Source organism: Pipistrellus kuhlii, unplaced genomic scaffold, assembly GCF_014108245.1.
Source record: "Pipistrellus kuhlii isolate mPipKuh1 unplaced genomic scaffold, mPipKuh1.p scaffold_m20_p_2, whole genome shotgun sequence".
Taxonomy (NCBI): domain Eukaryota; kingdom Metazoa; phylum Chordata; class Mammalia; order Chiroptera; family Vespertilionidae; genus Pipistrellus; species Pipistrellus kuhlii.
The window spans coordinates 105,305,028-105,320,813 of NW_023425515.1; the positions used below are offsets into that span (position 1 = coordinate 105,305,028).

General features: G+C 43.3%; 1 protein-coding gene across 5 annotated transcripts in view; it reads left to right on the plus strand.

Moving 5' to 3' along the window:
- DUSP22 (dual specificity phosphatase 22) overlaps positions 1-15,786 on the plus strand; it is a 61,656-nt gene that overhangs the window by 25,770 nt on the left and 20,100 nt on the right. The gene's annotated exons all lie outside the window — the stretch shown is intronic.

A 15,786-nucleotide genomic window follows, 5' to 3' on the forward strand; every position in this document is an offset into this window, starting at 1 on the left:
TTGCCATGTTACTGTGTAATTGATTTGCTTAAAAATGAACAATAAATTTAATAAAATAAAAGAAATAATGACAGGTAGATTGCTTGCCTGGAATGTGTTCTGTATTTTATAACAGTGTTTCCCATGGATTTATGTATGAATGTGTGACACCAAACAAGATACATCCTTGTTGTTCAGGTCAGTAGATACAAAGCATTCATTTCAGTCACCTTAATCCTAAAAAGGAGAAGATAGTCCAAAACACAGATTTCAAATGTATCAAAAGGTTTCATTTTCAATATCAGTTATGTTCTATTTCTACTTGATTCAATTAAAAGAGTTTCTGACCCTTTTTTAGGATTTATAATTCCCCTTGTTATGAGGTTAAAGTACTGGGCAAGATTTCCTAATTGGATTGGCCATTGTTTCCAGTGTGGATGATATCAGTTATTTTGGCATCGCAAACAAAAGACAAAACAAAACAAAACAAAAACACACTCAGATCCTGATGAGTATAGGACTCTGGAAACAAACCATTGTTGGGCCTGGAATGGTTTCAGATTGACAGCTGTTTCCAGTGAGCCTCAGTTGTTTTCACCTCTCTAGGAAATTCTTTGATGCCGCCCAAATATCAGTAGTACCCATTATACCAAAGGCTTGCAGCAGCTTTCCTGTGTTGAGATAAATTTGTTTGAAGCCAACCTCAGACTTAAATAGAAATGACTCAAATAGAAATGATTATGGTAGGTATCGAAAACTGTCTAGTAATTGCTCTTTCTCGAGACAAGTGGTGTCTGAGCTTCTTGTATGGGGACAGTCAAGTGCAAAAGGCAGCTCCAACTGGCTGCTGACCTCTCCCTTGGTGACAAGCTGACTTGCAAGTGGAGTTCTAAAGCCAGAATGGACTAGAAGGGGCTTGAAATCTTCTAGTACTTTCTGGATTCTAGAGAGGAATTGTTGTTTGTCTCTGAATTACAAGAAATCTGTGTTAAGCTTCCTGTGCCTGACTTTCTAGAGTCTCTGTACATCAGCAGGGGACTTCTCTGAAGTACTCCTACTTACTGACCAGTGTCTTCACACACCTGAAGACTTCCTCAGGCTGTTTCTCTTAAGTTGAGAAAGTCTGAGGACTGTTCCCAGGCTGGTTCTCTAAATTGAGTCTCAGTTTCTTGAGTATTTCTTACTGAGCCTCCTCTGGTCCCACCTCTCCTGATTCCCTGTGTGACCAAGTACCAAGCACATTGTGTGCGCTGTGTTCCCAGAATGGGCTTACCTAGTTTGCATCCCTCCCAGTCTTCAACGGAGAATATGCCAGTGGCAGGAACAACAGGACCTCCAAACCCAGGTCCTACATGAGCTATCCTCTGGGCCACAGCTGGAGTGTAGTAGGCATTGACAGTGGCAACTGAAGTGCCAGAAAGTGCTGCACTGCCTGGTGTGGATGGTATGTGGAGGTTCTGTTGGTTTACACAAGATCTTATGACCATGGGCTGGAGGGATTGGAGAGACTTTGTAAAGAGGAGTATTGAGGCAGCCTCCTAGGACTAGTATGGTTTGGTTCACTGGGGAGCTGTGTCTCAGGATGAGCCCTTCCAAGCTGTCCAGGAAAGGGAAATAAGCTCAGAGCCCTGGGAATGTGCAGGTCACCTGCTTATAGAGTGGAGAAGGTAGCCCCTTGGTGACAGAAGGAGGCAGCTCCAGCTGGTTGGGGTGACAGCGGTGTCATCTTCAGTTCTCTTTTCAGTTAAGTTGGGAGTTACTCCCTTATATTCATCAAATGTTTATTGAATAACCATCTTGTAGCAGGGGCTGGGAATAAAATACAAAGAGAGGTAAGATAGGCCCAGCATTAAGAAGGGACAGGCACAGAAGTCCTTACAACACTGCAGAATTGCACTGCATCACATAGGGTGGGTCCCTGAGGCACCCAGGAGAAAATGGCTAACTGATGAGGCCAGCCAGGCTTTGCTAAGGAGATGACACTTTAGTGTAGGGGTGTCGAACTCAATCAGAGAAGGGGCCAAAATCTAAAATCCAGCCTAAATCGCGGGCCGAATGGTTTACTGAACAGTCATAAACTGTCATTGTGATGGAAACGCAGCGGAGTGCAGTGATGACAGCGCGGTGCGGGCCACATTGCAAGGCCTGGCGGGACGGATTTGGCCCGCGGGCCTTGTGTTTGACACATGTGCTTTAGTGCCATCCTAAGGATATTGGATAACAGAGGTTTTCCAAGTAGTAATGGTGAGAAGGAACAGTTGGAGTGGGACATGGGCTTCTGGGTAATAAAGCGTATGTGTGCAGGCGGGCAAAGGGCGTGCAGTGGTGCAGGTGTGCAGAGGTAACATGTTGTGTTCTGGGACTTATGGAGGCGCAGGGGAGCGGGTCTGTAGGGTGGCCAGACTGGGAAGGTAGCCCCACAGCAGATTTGGTAGGTTTTCAATTGTCAAATGGAGTCCTGTATGTGCAAAGCAGAGACTTAGCAAAGATTTTTAAATAAGTCAAGTGACATACTTTGGATTTCTCTTTCAGGGTTTGACTAGGGAAAGAGTGAGGGAAATTGATATTGGACAAGCTATTGGGAAGTTCTTACGATACTCCTGGTCATAAGTGGTGAGGGTTTGAATTGAGGCACTGGGGAGTGGGATTTTTTCCCCCTAGAAGTCATTTCCACAAAGTGACAGAGCAAAGTTGAAAATCAAAGGATGGAAAAAGATTTTCTAGCACATGTGAACCCAAGAAAAGGTGGCATAGCAGTAGTTTTATCAGATGAATAGAACTGAAAGCAAAAGAAAAGAATTGAAATAAGGGGAACAGTTCATTAAGAACTTGGGGGTGTCTTATAAAACAGCTTCAAAGTAAAAAAGCCATTTCTCAAGTGGAAAATAGGAATTATTTGCGGGTGAAATGTGGGGAGTGAAGCAGGGGAGATGGTAAGGATGCCTGAGGTCACAGCTTTGAGGATTGAAAGGACAGCTTCTGTCACCAATGGATGTGAGAGCTCGAGGAGGTGGAGACAGAGTTGAAAAAGGACTAAGCTTCTGGATGAGATGCTCATGTGATATTCCCAATGAGATAAAAATGCATGTGCAGGGGTCAGGTGAGAGATCCAAGCTGGAAATGATTTCAGCATCCTCAGCTAGGCCATTGAGGTTGAGTAAAACCATGCAAGAAATGCTCTTACAGCGTGACTGGGAGAGTAGAAAATGAACAGAATGCTGGGAGGGTGAAACATCTGACTTACATGGTGGTGAAGCATTCAGAGCACAGGGCCCTATATGTTGTGAGGTGGAAACATATGGATTATTATTCCTAAGGCCATTCCCTTTTATGGTTCTAGTTAGTCTCAACTTTGTTGAGTCTAGACCTTGTTGTTTCCTGCAGGGGCACCCCAGAACACTAAGGGATTGGAGAGGAGAATCTCTGAGCAGATATTCTGTAGTTCTTTGGCTACTAACCCTTAATAAGAAGTTTCTCTTGCTTGGCCATGTTTAAGGCTGTGGTTAAAGGAAGTGACATTAGAGCATATCTGGAAAGCTTTAATTTTTGAAGGAGTTTAAAATGGAGGAGCAACTTAGTGTCAAGGGAAGAACCAAGGCAAGTATTCATGGAGCGGGCCCTGGGTATCCTGGTGGTGATGGCATGCAGAGGGTTGCTGGCAGGTGAGGCCCTTCCACCGGCAGTCAGACGTTTGAGAAGTAACAAATGGTTGCTTGGTTAGGACCCGAAGCTGGTTCATGACTCTCGCTACCATCGTTGTTTGTAGCAACAAGAAAAATAATGACTTATAGAGGTGGTCTGGTATACTGAAGTCTGCTTTAAGCAACTTTGCCATCTTCAGGTGCTCATCATAATACATTGTTGGCAGGAACTGCAGGTGGACTGTGTGCTGCCACACCTGCAAGGGAAGTGATCAGCCAGATTTTAAAAGCCATGAGCAAAGCAGTGCACCCAGCTAGTATCACCTTTGTGCCGGCTGCATAAGCAGGTCATGCCCACACTGCATTGAAGTGTGTCCCTCGCTATGTCTGACTCCTGGGATGTTTGGAGAACTTTGTGTGCTGGGGCCCAGCTCAGTGTTGAACCCGGGTTTGAATTGAGAAATTATTTCTCTCCTCTCAGTTATCACCACAACTAGTACAAGTGTCAGATGTCACCATTCATTATTGAGCACAGGGCATCAGAAAATGCAGGCCACATAGCTGCTCCCAGCACGGGGAGAAGGGAGAGGGTATGTTCCTGAGTCTGGATTACAGCCTCTGTCCTTTGAATGTCAGCTTGTAGACATGCTTATTTGCTTCTCAGACTTTTCCCCAACTAAAGGGAGAAAATCTATTAAGTATATTAAGCAAGACATACAGCCACCTACAAGTGGGAAAGCTGCCACAGGCCATCCCTTTCTTATTTTATTAATGGCTGCAAAGGGACCACTTTTCTGACATGGTATGAGGCATATGAAGTTGAACCACCGGTCTTGGAAACAGTTCCTAGGCAGAGAATCTTAGAGACTGTTTCCAAGTGTACTGGCCTTTAGAGCAAGTGGTCAAGGCCTAGCAATGGTGAGAATGGTCCGACTTGAATTTACTATTTAATGAAATACCTTGTCACAGAGACCAGCCCTGCCGCACCCAAGCAGGAGGTAGCTTCAGATCTACTTCGAATGATTCCTAACTTAAACTGCATTATTTAACACCCTGAATCTACACTCTAAAGACAAAATAAATCTCATAGCTAACCAAGTAAGAGTGTTTTCAAACATTTGATTTTTTTTAATGGCTTCCCCCCTCTTCTGACAGAGCCTCTCTTGCTGCTGCTCCTGCATTTGCAGTGGGATTGTGGTGAATGGCTTCACCCAGTCACCTCGAGGTCCTGCTGACTCCAGTGAGAGGCCTCTGGCTACTTGGTGGCCCATTCTCTCTCTCTCTCCCCCCCTCCCCCCTTGTAAGTTCCCCTCGCACAGGCTCTAACCAAGGTGGCCTGGGACTTCCTTCTGTACACAGTGCAAGAGGATGCAGCTGTCAGAGTAAAAATAGCCCATTGGACTGATTTTTTAATGGCAGCCGTGGGGAGAGAGAGGACTTAGTGAAATGCTTCCCTTTGAAGGAAGGCCCTGGAACACTGACCAGCCAGCACTTTGAGCAGAGCAGGAAAGATGCTCCCCTCCCTTGTTGGTTTGGGACATAAAAAACGTAGGGATTGAGTGCAATCTCTAATGACCCACCTCACCTGGGTATAGAGATCCAGCTCCCTCGTATTCAGGAGATATGGAAGAGTTACTGTTCTCTGCTTTGCTTCTCTGAACCAACTCTGAGCTTGATAACTCCTCTTGGTGGGTCACACAGGTGCCTTTATGATGTCTACCCTGTGCACATTGTTTGCCTACCCATGTCAGACTGGCCAGCTTTCTCGGCCAGCTCCCTGCTCTTTGTCAGTGTTTGCTTCTTTCTAGAAACCAATTCTAGGGTCTGATCTCACATGGAGGATGTGACATTAGGCCCAAAGGATCACAAATTTTATTTAGAAAAAACTTATGTGTTGTGAATTGTGTGTAAACCTAAAGACAGTGGCCGTCTTCTAAGTCGACACTTGCCCTGCTGCAGATCTGTCATTTTGTGATAGTGAGGAAGTCTGCCACCTGGTCAGCTTAGCAGTCTGAGAAAGAGACCACAGTGTTTCAGGAAAACCATTACCTTCCCAAGGTGAGGACAGTTAGGACAGGCACACTTGTCCAGGTCTTGGAGACCTCCGGGAGAGTGTACGTGGCTCTGCACTAGTTCTTCTGGATCATCTGCTTGTGATGTTCTGTGCCTGGTGTGCGAGGTGCCATGTTTGCAGGTAACGGAGGACTGCCATCAAGGTGGAGGCCACTGACAATAACTCACCTTCCACAATTTACTTAGCACCATCTGCTCTCAATATATTGCAGCTAGTATCTTTGTTTAACCAGTCCTATAGAAGAGGAAAACCCATCGTCTCTTTCTCTCATGGAGTAGGAAGAGAACTGAGCACAATTGATGATTAAAGGTTGCAGTTCCTAGGACATAGCATGCTGTATCAGATGTTTAAATGTCAAGGGAAAATATGCACAGAATGACTCCAGTCAGCAAAATGATTTCGTGAAGTATCATTGTCTAGATCAGGGCTTGGCACACTTTTTCTATCAAGGGCAATAAATATGTTGCGCTTTGCAGGCCCTGAGGTTTCTGTGGTGGAATCCTTGTCCCCTGTAGTGTGAAAGGAGCTCAAGACAATATGTCAGTGAGCAGATGTGGCTGGGTCCCAATAAATAGGGGCCTCGGTTTGCCAGCTCTGGTCCTCACAGCCAGGTGGATGGAGGGCTCACACAGGTGCCTTTATGATGTCTACCCTGTGCACATTGTTTGCCTACCCATGGGACAGACCTCAGTGACTGGGCCAATTATCTTCCAGGAGAATGTGTTGGGTCCAAAGCTTAGGGCCATTTACTCCATAATGTAATGCAAGTCCTTGGAAATTTCTGGGCATTTTTGCCTACCTTCACCTTAGTTACAACTTTCCATGGTTAATGAGACCAGTCACAGTATGCTGCTGAGACCATTTAGAGCAGTGGTTCTCAACCTTTTTAATGCCTCTACCCTTTAATGCAGTTCCTCATGTTATGGTCACCCCCAACCATAAAATTATTTTTGTTGCTACTTCATAACTGTAATTTTGCTACTGTTATGAATCGTAATGCAAATATCTGTGTTTTCCGGTGGTCTTAGGTGACCCTGCTAGCGGTTCTCAACCCATAGGTCCCTAGCAGGGTTGCCTAAGACCATCAGAAAACACAGATATTTACATTACAATTCATAACAGTAGCAAAATTACAGTTATGAAGTAGAAATGAAAATAATTTTATGGTTGGGGGTCACCACAACATGAGGAACTGTATTAAAGGGTCGTGGTATTTAAAAGGTTGAGAACCACTGATTTAGAGCATGTGGAAAACTAAAGATGAGGCCTAGCCCTTTGTGACTACTTGAAGCTGTCCTGCTCGCCTGCCTGCACTGGATTGTTGCCCAGGTGCCTCTGCCCAGCCTGGGAACAGTGCTGCTCTGCCCAGCCTGGATTGGTGTCCCTGCACTTAAAGTTGTAACAATGGGTCTCCCTTCCCATATATTCCTTCCTTTACTTCATAGCATTTATTGGTGATCTTGGAAGAGAGAGGTGCTAGAATATTGAAAGAAAGATGACTGAGATAGGATCTATGCACTGAAGGTATTGGGATCTGATGGGAGAGACTTACCATTCATGAGCAGTCGTTGTCCTCTGTGCTGGTACCCTAGTGCCTCTGTGTTGGCTTCATGTGTGGTGTGTGCTGTTGGCACTTAGAACAGGGAGCTGGAGTGAGTCCAAAGAAAGAAGGGAGGAGGGGGAAGCCTCTGCAGAGGCAATGGGTTACATCTGGGAAGTTTTCCTGAGGAAGTACCACAAGAGGAGTCCTGCAGGAGAAGAGTACTCCAGAGAGAAGTGACCACAGGAACCTGGCAGGGGCTGGGGGTGGAGTGGGCAGGGGTACAAAAGTATAAGACATTTGGGGAGACTCACAAGTAGGCCAGGACGCCTAGGGTTTGGTGAGCAGGGCGAGAGCATGAGGGGGAAGTCCGGAGATAAGCTGCGGGCCAGTATTGCAGGACTTTGGAGAGGGTCTTCTTCATTTTGCAAATAGGAAGGACCCACTGGAGTTTTTTTTTTAGCAGCCTAGATACGACCAGATGAAAATGTACCTTTGTATGTTTTATAAGGGGTATCTATGGAATACTCTTGAAGTTTCTACTGCTGATTTCTCCTGATAATTCCTAAGCATGGGTTTTCATTCACGATAGTTTTTATGTGGTCATTTAGCATTAACATTAAGTAAGTAATACTGTGCCATTATTTGGTTTGGCGACCCTGTTGAAACTAACCCTGCTTTCCTCATGAGTCACATTGAGTACATTAGCCAGTCCTCAGACAGAACTGAAATCACAGAAGAGGGCTTGTGGTGGTGGGTTTGAGCTGGCGTGAGCCTCCCTCGCTGTCTTCCCATAACCCACCCTTATGGGCTCGAGGAAATCGGATGTGCTGGCTGTGCCCACGGTAGCCTTATATTGAAATAGCTTGAACAAAAATAAGCATTTGGGTCCTCATCTGTTATCTGACAAGTCAAATGTATGTCATTATTTGACTAACCTGAAAGAAGTCAACAGGTGTTAGAGGTTTCTCATTTGCATTTTTTCTCTCACAAAATCAAACCAAGGGCTAAATCTTGTCTCTCCACTCTGACTTTACCACCCCTCCTCAACCTATCAGGCACCACAGAGTTCTTGGAAGTTGTTATTTGTAGTTGTGTTTCCTAAACTTAGCAGGTGCAGGAAGAATCAGTGGCAAATAGGTACTGTAGGAAAATTCATCTTAAATTTAAAACCTAGACTTAAAACATGAATTATGTTACATACCTAAAGGACTGTGTTTATCCTCTGCTAATTTTCTACAATTATTTATGTGATATTTTTGTTATAGTACAAATAGTTAAAAAGAGGGATGGCCAAGAATCTCACCCCTGAGACCTCACCTGGTTTTGTTTTTCATGCTAACTCCGGTTCTTAGTCTACAGATACATGTTTTTGCAGATGTAATCTTCCTATAGGTATACTTTTGTATTCTACTTTTTCCCCTTAAAATTTTATTGGCTGTGTGAAAAGTCTTAGATTCAGAAATAACAATCAAAATGTACATGCCAGGTATTGAGTTTGGCTTCCATATTTCCATATTCGTAAACTGGGTGAGAATGTCCACATGCTTTCTCTGAAGCATGCACTCTGTGAAGAGGGGCCTCGATAAAGAAGACTGGTAATCCAGTCCAGCCTCTGCATTTGAAAGCAATTTCAAGTTGGTGATTGCCTTCTCTGGGTTCTTCACAAATGTGGCCAGATTACTTTTTCAGGGTCAGGTTACCTTTAGGTTTATATAAAAGTTCAGGAGTAGTCACATTCATAGAGACAGAAAAGTAGAAGGGTGTCCAGGATTTGGGGAAAGGAGAATGTGGGGTTAGTGTTTAATGGGTAATGAATTTCCATTTGGGAAAATGAAAATTTTGGAGAGGAATGGATGGAGATATAAATATAAATAAACTTAAGCCACTGAGCTATTAAAATTGGCTAAAATGTTATGTGTATTTTATATGTTATGTATAATTTACCACAATGAAATAAAGTGCAAAGAATGGTTGTCTCAAGGGGGAAAGACTTTTGGTTTTGTAATAATACTCTTATCCTAGGAGGATACATTCCATGACCCCCAATGGATGCCCGAAACCCTGGATTGTACAGAACATTATATATATATTTATTTATTTATTTATTTATTTATTTATTTATTTATTTATTTTAATGTTTTTGTCCCATTTATATATACTTTAAGGCTTCTCCTCAACATAATCAAATTGCCAGCATCACTCCTGTTGTACTTTGGGGCCATTATGAAGTAAAATAAGGGTGAGTTGAGCACAAACACTGTGATTCCTTAACAGGTGATCTGATAACCTAAACAGCTATCAAGTGCCTGACAGGTGGGAAGCATGGATGTGCTGGATGAAGGGATGATTCGGATCCCAGGTGGGATGTAATAGGCAAGATGTCATCATGCTACTCAGAAGGGCATGCAATTTAAAGCTTATGAATTGATGGAGTCGTGGAACAGACTGACATACCTTGATGTAGGGTTAGGGGGACAAGAAGAGATGAACCAAAGAACTTATATACTTACTAAAGGTCCAGTGCATGAAATTTGTGCATGCCGGGGGGGGGGGGGGGGGGGGGGAGGGGGGGGGGGGCGGGGGAGATGTCAGCCTGGCTTACACCCTCTCCAATCTGGACTTCCTCTCACAATCTAGGACCACTGGATCCTAACCACTCACCTGCCTGCCTTATGCCCCAACTGCTCTCCCCTGCCGACCTGATCTCACCCCCAACTGCCCTCCCCTGCCAACCTGATCTCACCCTCCAGTGGCCCCTCTCCTGCCAGCCTTGTCACCCCCAGTGGCCCTCCTTGCTGGCATGGTTACCCTAACAGCCCTCCCCTGCAGGCCTGGTCGCCCCCAACTTCCCTCCCCTGCCAGCCTGATCTCACACTTAACTGCCTTTGCCTTGGTCCCCACCACCATGGCTTTTTTTGGAAGGAAGTCTGATATCCAGAAGATGGCCAGTTGACCCAGACTAATTAGCATATTACCCTTTTGTTAGTATAGATATGCATAGCCCATGGACATGGGCAATAGGGTAATGAAGACCAGGGTGTGGGGAGGGGATGAGAGGAGGGGGGAAGGGAGAGAAATGGAAGATATCTATAATATTGTCAACACAAAAAAAAATATTTTTAATATGAAAATTAATTTAAAAAACAAAACAAAAGGCTTATGAATTGTTTATTTCTGGAATCTTCCATTTAATATTTTTGGACTGTGGTTGACCATAGGTAACTGAAACCACAGAAAGAAAAACCTCAGATAAGGAGGGGACTACTGTATAAGCTGTGGTCTTGCTTCTGGTCAGGTGTGGGATAGTCCACATTTAAATTTGTTTTAATTTTGTGTTTCTTTTTTATAATCAGTTTTGTTGAGAGTATTGTGAAATTATCTCTTCATAGGATCCCTGGCTTATTTTGTTCAACTCACTAATGGGTGTTAGATGACTAATTTTAATAAAGAGTTCTGCATTTGGGAACTGCAAAGTCTACTTCAGCATAACACTCTATATATCTCGTAAATGTGGTTGTCGAAGAAAAAGTGCCACTTCTCTAACAGGACCTCTCCTATGTCCACACCCATGCTGCGGCTGGCACTTGATGGGCTAAGAAGGAAAACCAAGGTTTCCAATCATTAGCAGCTAAAGTGACTCTTCCATTGCCAAGACATCCTAATTCTAGCCCTTCGAAAACTTCCTATCCTGCTACTTATATTTTCTCATAGGTTTTGCAGAGAATATAATTACATTTTATAATTAGCTTGCATTACCGGTAGCTTTCCTGGGAGAGAGGAAACAATTTTGAAGGGCTTTATCTTTCCTTGGAAAGTAGAATGTCAACTAGGTTCTTGAGATGACTCTTACTTACGATGTTTCAGAAAGAAAAGACCAGTGAATTTTAGAAATTGTACTTGAAAAAGCGAGAGTTTGATCTCTTTACTAGTCCTGAAATCAGAATCTTCCCCTACTTTTAAGTCTTTACTTGCATACCATTTTAGGTGTATTCTTTCGTTTCAGGCCCAAAAGCCAAAACTTACTTTTGGTGGTTACTATGCATGTTGAAACAGAAAACTGAACAATATTAGTACTTTTGAGAATGTGCATTTTGAAAGCTTTAACCTTTTGTTCAAGAGCCTCTGAGATACTTTCTAAAACTACTCTCAGCCACTGATGTGTAATTTTTCTTTCACAGCCCAATACAAAAACTTTATCCAAGAGGTTTACTGGGCAGATCTCACATGACTCTTATTGTCCTGTGTTTTCCTAATCTTTTCTACATCATGTTCGCTGGTTGGTATGCTCCTTGGTATTATGAACTTGCCCTACGCATGTGGTCATTGTGGATAAGGACTTTCCTAGAAATATCTGCCTTTTTCTCTCCCTAGCTCCCTCTTAGGCCACTCTCTGAACATGTCAGGCCATTTAAATTGTCAAAAGAAAGGAGCTACTCTTTCTTTTCCTTCATAGAAATCATGAGAGTCTTAATGCATAGACTCAGTTTTTGGGAGAGGAGTTGGGGGGGTGGTCTGTATTTTAATGCAGTCTTGGGCCAGCTGTCTGAACTGAAAATCTGCAACGTGACATTTATTAGCTCCACAAAAGTTTAATATTAATTGGCTTTCCACCAACCACTTTTTGAAACATCATGGAAAGTACTGAGTTTTTATTTATTTATTAAGAATTTTCTTTTGAAAAGGAGATGATCAATTTTAGCTTCATAGATTTTTTTATTTTTTTATTTTTTAGTTATTTCTTTTTTAAAAATATATATTTTATTGATTTTGTACAGAGAGGAAGGGAGAGAGATAGAGAGTTAGAAACATCAATGAGAGAGAGTCATCGATCAGCTGCCTCTTGCACACCCCCCACCGGGGATCTGCCCGCAACCAAGGTACATGCCCTTGACTGGAATCGAATCCGAGACCCTTCAGTCCCCAAGCCGATGCTCTATCCATTGAGCCAAACCGGTCCTGGCAAGATTTTTTAGATATTAGAGGTAATATGAAGTAGTAAATACCTAAAATGCTATACTAATGGGAATGCTGCTATTTTTAGAACTTAGGATATTTTTTTAGATTGTTCTAGAATATTTATATTCTTTTTTTTTTACTTTAAGTTTGATATACTTTCCATAATTTAGTTACAGATATAGATAGGATGTCCTGTCCCTTATCTCTGTCTCTATGGACCTCAGTACTAGAGAATGGCCTTATTTAGGTCCAATTAAAAGGAATATCAATTCTACATCACATTTGCAGAGCCAGGCCTGTTGCTACTAGGATAATTTTAGGTTTCTCCAGACTTCTCATGGTGTTATGATCCTCCGTGTTGCCCCACTCCTACTGCTTTCTGAATTAGTAATTAACGGCTATGCACTGTACACATGTGCAGGCATCCAAAGCCTCTTTCAGGTACTTGATGTTCTGTAGTCTGTGGCCTCCAAGAGAGATACTTTCTGTGCTTTGTTAATGACTAAGCCAAGATAAATAGATGTTCTTGGGGCAAGCAGCTGAGCATTTCGACAGTTTTGACTCCTTTCTTTACTCATTTGCATAGGCTGTTCCCTTCTCATTGTAGATCACAGTGAGATACATCTTAGCTGGTCCCACGGGAGCAGGCAGGCAGGAGATCGGTGTGTGTGCAGAGTCATGCAGTGTGCCCTTGCGCAGTGTGACTGCAGGTCCAGCCTGGTTTCCTTCTTCACAGGGATAAGGCATAGGTGCTTGACAACATTTTCCTTCCCCTGCACTTCTTATAAGTGTGATCTTCATGTTAATAGTTTTTCACCTTGTTTTCATCATCAGTAGTCATTTAGTGAGTGCTACTATGTGTCAGGCACCATTCCAGGGAAGGTTAGTGTTATATCTTTGATCCTATCTTATGTTTTATATTTTCTCTGTCTTGCCTTAACAGTATGGGGTCCCCAAACTCCTATCTTATGTTTTATATTTTCTCTGTCTTGCCTTAACAGTATGGGGTCCCCAAACTCCTGGCCAAGAGCAACTTTGTTCTTCCTTAGAAACTTCACAGATTGAGATTCCGCATCTCAATCCCAGTCAGCAAAGGAAGGAGAGAGGTACACCACTGACCAAAGCATCCTCCTCCAAAGATGCCTTGTCCCTCCTCATCTGCTGTAGCTCAGGAAGGAAGGGTTCCCCTTTGTCATTTTCCTGCCTTGTGGGGCTGGCCTCCTTTCCTTGTACATTATGCCTAAAGGAAACACAGTGCTTTCTAACCACATTGCTGTTGGCATTTAATGCTCTAAATAAGCTAAGATTTTTTAGCCTCCCCTTCTTGCCACTTTCTTTCTTTCCTTCATTTTTTCTTTCCTCCAATATATGAACTAGGCTGACTTTAGATTCTGCTAGAATCAAGTGGTTGCCCGTCAGCATGTGTGACAGGCAAGCGTCTTCACTCTCTGTGAGGGGAACCACCTCAGCATTTTTTATTAATTTATGTTGCTTGGACTGATAATCACAATGGAAGGAAAAGTGGGAACCTGAAAATCCCCTTTCCCTCTGGAGTATTCTGAAGAGGTTGGAGGAAGTTTCTGGAGGAAAGAATTTCACCAGCTTCTGGGCCTGATCCCTGGCCAACTCTCACTTAAAAGTAAGGAAAAAAGTGAGTCATTTCAGTGGCAGATAAATGAAATGATCAGTGCATGATCTACACCAACAAGCTTGTTTGGCCTCTATGGAAGGAAGGAGTAAAATGGCTTCTTTTTACAGTATAATGTCCATTTCCATTGTCTTTCCCTTTAAATTACTGTGCCAATACCTGTCTGATTTTGGAGGTGCTTGGGAACTTTAAACAACTACCTCAGTCCTTCCTCAGAGCACAGTACCACATCCAGGGAAACGAGGACAGAGACAGAGGGAACAATTGAGGACCACAGAGCCAGACATGAAGGAAGAAGAAAATGCTGGTGCGCTTTCTTCTGGCAACTAATCCTTAACTTTTATCCTTGGTGCATTAAAGCCTGTGCAAACTCATATGAAGTGTTCCCATCTGGACAAGCAGCGATAAAACATGTCTTCTTCAAGGTCCAAAGGACCGTTTGTTCGGAAATGTAATGATTGACTCAAATCTGGAAAAATATATGTATGGGAACTAAGTAGGGAATTTTTTTTTTTTTTTTTTTCTAGCCTCTCATAAAAGTAGGAGACAGGAAGTGGAATTCTCTCACTTGGGTCTTCATGGCAGACAACAGGTTTCATGCTGAGTTTGCATCAGCAGGAATGGGTTTGTTGAGAGCTTGTTTATGGTCTCCTCAGAGGAACTAGAGAAATAGAATTTCAGCTGAAATTTTCTGAACAATACCCAGACTACATCATACAACTGGCCCAGTGAGGTCTGGTGCCACCTCTGCCACCATCTGCACCTGCCAAACAGGTGCTTTCTACCCATTCTACTCTTCCCATGTTCTGTTTCCAAATCTACCTGGTGTGAGTTTGTCAGATGATGAAACCCAGCCCTGAGTCTGCACTCTAAAAGCAAAGGAGGTTGAGAAATGTAGTTGGTGTGGACTTCGTATTGAGAAAATGGGGTTCATTATGTAAGGGAGCATCAAAATGTGGAGCTGTGTCCTGGCTGGATTGGCTCAGTTGGAGCTTTGTGCCATGCACTAAAAGTTTGCAGGTTCAATTACCAGTCTGGGCAAAAACCTAGGATTTAGGTTCAGTCCCCAGTTGTGATGTGTAAGGGAGGCAACCAATCAATGATATTCATTTTCTCTCTTCTTCCTTCTTCTTTCTCCTCCTCCTCCTCCTCTTCCTCCACCTCCTCCTCCTCCTTTTCCTCCTCCTCCTCCTCCTCCTCCTCCTCCTCCTCCTCCTCCTCCTCCTCTTTTTCCCCTCTCCCCTCTCCCCTCTCCCTTCTCCCCTCTCCCCTCTCCCCTCTCCCCTCTCTGTTGGGTATTAACTGTGAACCATCATATCATGGTTTGATTCAGTGGGGGCACATGCCCAGTTTGAGCGCTTGATCCCCAGTTGCGGGGAGTGGGGGTACAAGAGGAGGCCAATCAGTGATTCGCTCTTCTCGTTGATGTTTCTATCTTTCCCTTTTTCTCTGAAATCAATACAAATATATATAGAGAGATTTTTTTTTTTAAATGTGAAACTGTGACAGGGTTTGGGGCAGCCACAAATTTAGATGTTCCTTATAAGACTACATTAGTAAGTATAGCATAGATATTTCTAATGACAGGAGTCAATAGTGAAATTTTAATAAACAACTGCAAACTTTTCAAAAATCCTAGAAGACATTATTTTATGACTTTGTCTGCTGAGGGAACTATATTGTCTAAACCCGGCTAGCAAGCCACATGCGGCTCTTTGGCCCCTTGAGTGTGGCTCTTCCACAGAACACCACAGCCTCGACGAGTCTATTTTGAAGAAGTAGCATTAGAAGAAGTTTGAGTTTAAAAAATTTGGCTCTCAAAAGCAATTTCAATCGTTGTACTGTTGATATTTGGCTCTGTTGACTAATGAGTTTGCTGACCACTGGTCTAAACTATTCTACATGCTTGTCCTTCATTTACTCTCTTACATTGGTTTTTGTTCCA